Here is a 6000-nt window from a genome sequence, read left to right on the forward strand (position 1 = left end):
ATTCAGCCGCTGTGATCACAAAAATGGTGGCGGCTTCCTGCGCGCACATACAGTCTGCACCAGCAGGAGGCTACACCATTTTTTATGATCACGCTGAACTGCAGTGCGACTGCAATTACAGATTGGTCAAGAAGGGAGGCGTCATGCTGGGTGGCCATGTCCTGTCACTGTGCAGGAGCCAGCACCGCTCACACACTAGTCCCCGGGTGCAGCCCCCAACCCCCGGGACACCCGGAGCAACAAAATGTAGATTCAGGCCACCAGGCCACGCCCCTACCTATGAAACCATGCCTCCTTTTTACCATTGCGCTGCTTATCTGCGCGCACTGCATTACAATCTCCTTCGCCACCTCTCTGGGTGTCACCAGTGATAGTGACACCTCTGCCATGCTTGTAGCAGCTGGTCCTAAGATCTACGCCTCAAGCCCTGAGTGTTTGCCCTTGTGACTTGTTGATCATCATAGCGAAGCAGATGCTTACAGAAAACTGCAGGGGCTTAGATTGAAAATAAAAAAATATATGGGTATAAGGTAGAGAGGAGCGGGTTCGGTTCTCCGAGAACCGAATTCCCCACGAACTCCACGTGGTTTACACTGGTCCGAGGCAGGCTCGGTTGTTCCCGCCTGACTCGGAAAACCTGAACAAGGGAAAATGTCATCATCCCGCTGTCGGATTCTCGCGAGATTCGGATTTCATATAAAGAGCTGCGCGTTGCCGCCATTTTTACTCGTGCATTGAAGAGGGAGCGGAGAGGACGTGGCTATGTTCTCTCAGTGGAAATCTCAATATCAGTGCTCAGTATCAGTGGTTACTTATTGCTGCTCAGTAATACTAGTAGTGTGTCTCTCCTGCTCAGTGTCAGTTCTCAGTAGTATCCTCATCAGTGCTCAGTATCACTGCTCATTGTCTTGTGCTGCATTGTGGTGCTCAGCATACTACAGTACATTACTAATAGTCCAGTGCTGCATCTTGCTGCTCAGTGTCAGTTCTAGTATCCTCATCAGTGCTCACTATCACTGCTCATTACATTGTGGTGTTCTGTATACTACAGTAACATAGTAATATAGTAACATATAGTAATATAGTTTTTGAGGTTGAAAAGAGGCAAATTGCCCATCGTGTTCAACCTGTTTTAAGTTGTGATGATTCTACATACTTGCTGAATAATGTTTTATGACTAGTTAACTACTACAACTCATGTTACCCCCGGATTAACCATGTTGATATTTTAAGTATTATAACCTTGGATAGCTTTTTCATTCAGAAATGTATCCATTCCTTTTTTAAATCCAATTACAGAGTCCGCCATTACCACCTTCCCTGGCAGGGAATTCCACATCCTGATTGCCCTAACAGTGAAGATCATAGTATCTTACCTGGCAGGTAAGTAGGAGTTGGGCTAGAGCTGTGGAGGATTGCTGCTTGGGCACCCCCTGTCAAGTGAAGGAGATCCAACTGAGGCAGCACAAGGGAACTCTCGAAAGAAGAACAAGGCTAGAGGAAGATCTGAGACAAAGAAATCTGACTTTTACCAGAGCTGACCAGAGGAAAGCACAAACACAGTCCCCCACTACCACAAATAATGCAGTCGAGTTTCCCACATTTGGGGAAATCACAGGGGTCAGCATACCCAGAATGCAATGAATGAACCTCTCCCTGGGAGAACAATCTTCATGACCAAGGTATCTCCTATGCAAAATAAGTATGATTTGGGATAGGGCTGGGGAGGGCCGCTGCTCAGGCACATCTCTGTCAAGTAAAGGAGATTCAACTGAGGCAGCACAAGGGAACTCTCATCTGGGGACAACAACTGCAGGGAGAACACATATTTTCAGATGAACATGGGAGGGCAGAAGGCTGCCTAAAACTGAAGCACCCCCAAACAACGAACCAAATGCAACTACTAGTGCAAGCATTCCTGGGGGAAGGCCTGCAGCAGATGGATTTGCATATGGTGATGTCATCCAAGCAGTGGGTCAAAGTTGGCTTCAACCCTCGTCTGCATATGAAAAGAAAAAAGGGGTGTGCAGGGCATGGCAGCCTTTTGCGGCGCTTGGATGACCCCTAGTTCGCATTAAACACCTCCACCCTCCTTCGGTGTGGGGCTCATGTTGGCTATGCCCCAGCCCCTGAAGCATTCAAGCTGATTTCTTGCAGCAGCTGGGCACTGTAACAGCTCCAGAGCTGCTCTGTAAAGCAAGTAAAAGGGTGTGGGCCCTGCAGCACTACCTGTAGTTTGCATTGTGCGTTGGAAGGCACAAAATAAGCAGATGGGAGAAGTCAGGATAGTGCACAAGGGTATAGAAGGGAGGGGCTCAAGAAAAAAGAAGTGGAAACAGACAGCAAACTAGGCTGGAGAGAGACCTGAGACAAAGAGATCTGAATTATATGAGAGCCGACCAGGGGAAACACAAATTATGCAGTCAAGTTTCCCACATTTGGGGAAATCGCAGGGGCAGCACAGCCAGAGTGCAATGGGTGAGCCTTGCCCTGGGAGAAGCATCTTCATGATCATAGTATCTCACCTGGCAGGTAAGTAGGAGTTGGGCTAGAGCTGGGGAGGGTCGCTGCTCGGGCACCCCCCTGTCAAGTGAAGGAGATCCAACTGAGGCAGCACAAGGGAACTCTCGAAAGAAGAACAAGGCTAGAGGAAGATCTGAGACAAAGAAATCTGACTTTTACCAGAGCTGACCAGAGGAAAGCACAAACACAGTCCCCCACTACCACAAATAATGCAGTTGAGTTTCCCACATTTGGGGAAATCACAGGGGTCAGCATACCCAGAATGCAATGAATGAACCTAACCCTGGGAGAACAATCTTCATGACCATGGTATCTCCTATGCAAAATAAGTATGATTTGGGATAGGGCTGGGGAGGGCCGCTGCTCAGGCACATCTCTGTCAAGTAAAGGAGATTCAACTGAGGCAGCACAAGGGAACTCTCATCTGGGGACAACAACTGCAGGGAGAACACATATTTTCAGATGAACATGGGAGGGCAGAAGGCTGCCTAATACTGAAGCACCCCCAAACAACAAACCAAATGCAACAACTAGTGCAAGCATTCCTGGGGGAAGGCCTGCAGCAGATGGATTTGAATATGGTGATGTCATCCAAGCAGTGGGTCAAAGTTGGCTTCAACCCTCGTCTGCATATGAAAAGAATAAAGGGGTGTGCAGGGCATGGCGGCCTTTTGCGGCGCTTGGATGACCCCTAGTTCGCATTAAACACCTCCACCCTCCTTCGGTGTGGGGCTCATGTTGGCTATGCCCCAGCCCCTGAAGCATTCAAGCTGATTTCTTGCAGCAGCTGGGCACTGTAACAGCTCCAGAGCTGCTCTGTAAAGCAAGTAAAAGGGTGTGGGCCCTGCAGCACTACCTGTAGTTTGTATTGTGCGTTGGAAGGCACAAAGTAAGCAGACGGGAGAAGTCAGGATAGTGCACAAGGGTATAGAAGGGAGGGGCTCAAGAAAAAAGAAGTGGAAACAGACAGCAAACTAGGCTGGAGAGAGACCTGAGACAAAGAGATCTGAATTATATGAGAGCCGACCAGGGGAAACACAAATTATGCAGTCAAGTTTCCCACATTTGGGGAAATCGCAGGGGCAGCACACCCAGAGTGCAATGGGTGAGCCTTGCCCTGGGAGAAGCATCTTCATGATCATAGTATCTCACCTGGCAGGTAAGTAGGAGTTGGGCTAGAGCTGGGGAGGGTCGCTGCTCGGGCACCCCCCTGTCAAGTGAAGGAGATCCAACTGAGGCAGCACAAGGGAACTCTCGAAAGAAGAACAAGGCTAGAGGAAGATCTGAGACAAAGAAATCTGACTTTTACCAGAGCTGACCAGAGGAAAGCACAAACACAGTCCCCCACTACCACAAATAATGCAGTTGAGTTTCCCACATTTGGGGAAATCACAGGGGTCAGCATACCCAGAATGCAATGAATTAACCTAACCCTGGGAGAACAATCTTCATGACCATGGTATCTCCTATGCAAAATAAGTATGATTTGGGATAGGGCTGGGGAGGGCCGCTGCTCAGGCACATCTCTGTCAAGTAAAGGAGATTCAACTGAGGCAGCACAAGGGAACTCTCATCTGGGGACAACAACTGCAGGGAGAACACATATTTTCAGATGAACATGGGAGGGCAGAAGGCTGCCTAATACTGAAGCACCCCCAAACAACAAACCAAATGCAACAACTAGTGCAAGCATTCCTGGGGGAAGGCCTGCCGCAGATGGATTTGCATATGGTGATGTCATCCAAGCAGTGGGTCAAAGTTGGTTCAAACACCTTTGCAAAGTTCTATAAGTTTGATACCCTGGCTGAGGAGGACCTCCTGTTTGCTCAATCGGTGCTGCAAAGTCATCCGCACTCTCCTGCCCGTTTGGGAGCTTTGGTATAATCCCCATGGTCCTTACGGAGTCCCCAGCATCCTCTAGGACGTAAGAGAAAATAAGATTTTAAACCTACCGGTAAATCTTTTTCTCGTAGTCCGTAGAGGATGCTGGGTGCCCGTCCCAAGTGCGGTCTACTTCTGCAAGACTTGTATATAGTTATTGCTTACATAAGGGTTATATGTTAGTTTTCATCGGTCTTGGACTGATGCTATGTTGTTTTCATACTGTTAACTGGGTAGTATATCACAAGTTATACGGTGTGATTGGTGTGGCTGGTATGAATCTTGACCTTGGATTAACAAAAATCCTTTCCTCGTACTGTCCGTCTCCTCTGGGCACAGTTTCTCTAACTGAGGTATGGAGGAGGGGCATAGAGGGAGGAGCCAGTGCACACCCAGATCTAAAGTCTTTCTTAAAGTGCCCATGTCTGCTGCGGAGCCCGTCTATCCCCCATGGTCCTTACGGAGTCCCCATCATCCTCTACGGACTACGAGAAAAAAAAATTACCGGTAGGTTTAAAATGTTATTTTTTTCTCTGCAACCCACTGCTAAATTGTGCTTCCTAGCTGTTTTTTATAAAATCACTTAATTAAATCTAACTCTGATTACGTCAGAGAAGGCCAGGTACCCTACACCATAAGAGGGGGTTTGAAATTTTGACTTGTCTACTTAAAGATCACCAAAATCTGATGACAAGGTCAATTACATCCCTGGGTGGGATTGAACCACCAACCTTTTGGTTAATAGCCCATGTAAGTGCAAGAAATCCTGAAGCACTCACTCATCATGGGAAAGTACCAATGTGTTTCTTACAAAAATTCTCCAGATTATTGACTTTTTAAAGTTTTTCTAGGAAACGTTCTAGATGAATGCTTATTAGCCTTTGTCAGTATTGACTTTCGCAAGGTGTCTCTGTGGCGCAATCGGTTAGCATGTTTGGCTATTAACCAAAAGGTTGGTGGTTCAATCCCACCCAGGGATGTAATTGACCTTGTAATCAGATTTTGGTGATCTTTAAGTAGACAAGTCAAAATTTCAAAAACCCCCCTTATGGTGTAGGGTACCTGGCCTTCTCTGATGTAATCAGAGTTAGATTTGATTAAGTGATTTTATAAAAAAACAGCTAGGAAGCACAATTTAGCAGTGAGTTGCAGAGAAAAAAAATTATGCTGGCAGAAAAGTCCAATTGAGTGATTAAACAGCTCTTCATTTTCTGATTTTATGTTTATGCTAACAAATTTGCTCTCTGAAAAGTGTCCACAAAGCCAAGTCTCTGATTAACACCTTTGTAGGAATGGTTTTTCACCTATTACTGAATTAAACTTGCTTCATTGGAAAGGCATCAAAGATGCATCCTCATTTCAATGTCTACTGAAATAATACAGGTTGACACCAGGAAACGTCACTGCATCCTTGCTGCTTCCTCATGGGGAAGTCTGTTTAATGTGAAAACAAGGTGATATCTAATCAGCACACAGGTAAGGAATTAAGAAAATCTTTCTTTATGGGTGAAGATGTTTCTCACAAATTGTTGTCCCAATGCATCATTGAAATTCAAGATGGAAGATGATTTTCATATATCACTTGTACATTTTGCA

At 46.4% G+C, this 6000-nt stretch overlaps 4 non-coding genes and 2 pseudogenes across 4 annotated transcripts; 1 reads left to right on the forward strand and 5 right to left on the reverse strand.

Annotated features, from left to right (window-relative positions):
• Nucleotides 1–1542: 1542 nt before the first annotated feature.
• Nucleotides 1543–1706, reverse strand: LOC135044203 (U1 spliceosomal RNA). The gene has a single exon (XR_010236919.1). It is a non-coding gene; the product is annotated as a U1 spliceosomal RNA (small nuclear RNA).
• A 692-nt stretch (nt 1707–2398) lies between these two features.
• Nucleotides 2399–2540, reverse strand: LOC135044210 (U1 spliceosomal RNA; annotated as a pseudogene).
• Nucleotides 2541–2692: 152 nt separating this feature from the next.
• On the reverse strand, nt 2693–2856 carry LOC135044213 (U1 spliceosomal RNA). The gene has a single exon (XR_010236926.1). It is a non-coding gene; the product is annotated as a U1 spliceosomal RNA (small nuclear RNA).
• Nucleotides 2857–3548: 692 nt separating this feature from the next.
• On the reverse strand, nt 3549–3690 carry LOC135044208 (U1 spliceosomal RNA; annotated as a pseudogene).
• A 152-nt stretch (nt 3691–3842) lies between these two features.
• Nucleotides 3843–4006, reverse strand: LOC135044219 (U1 spliceosomal RNA). The gene has a single exon (XR_010236930.1). It is a non-coding gene; the product is annotated as a U1 spliceosomal RNA (small nuclear RNA).
• Nucleotides 4007–5310: 1304 nt separating this feature from the next.
• On the forward strand, nt 5311–5384 carry TRNAN-AUU (transfer RNA asparagine (anticodon AUU)). Its single transcript has one exon. It is a non-coding gene; the product is annotated as a tRNA-Asn (tRNA).
• Nucleotides 5385–6000: the final 616 nt, after the last annotated feature.

Source organism: Pseudophryne corroboree, unplaced genomic scaffold (assembly GCF_028390025.1).
Source record: "Pseudophryne corroboree isolate aPseCor3 unplaced genomic scaffold, aPseCor3.hap2 scaffold_895, whole genome shotgun sequence".
Lineage (NCBI taxonomy): Eukaryota > Metazoa > Chordata > Amphibia > Anura > Myobatrachidae > Pseudophryne > Pseudophryne corroboree.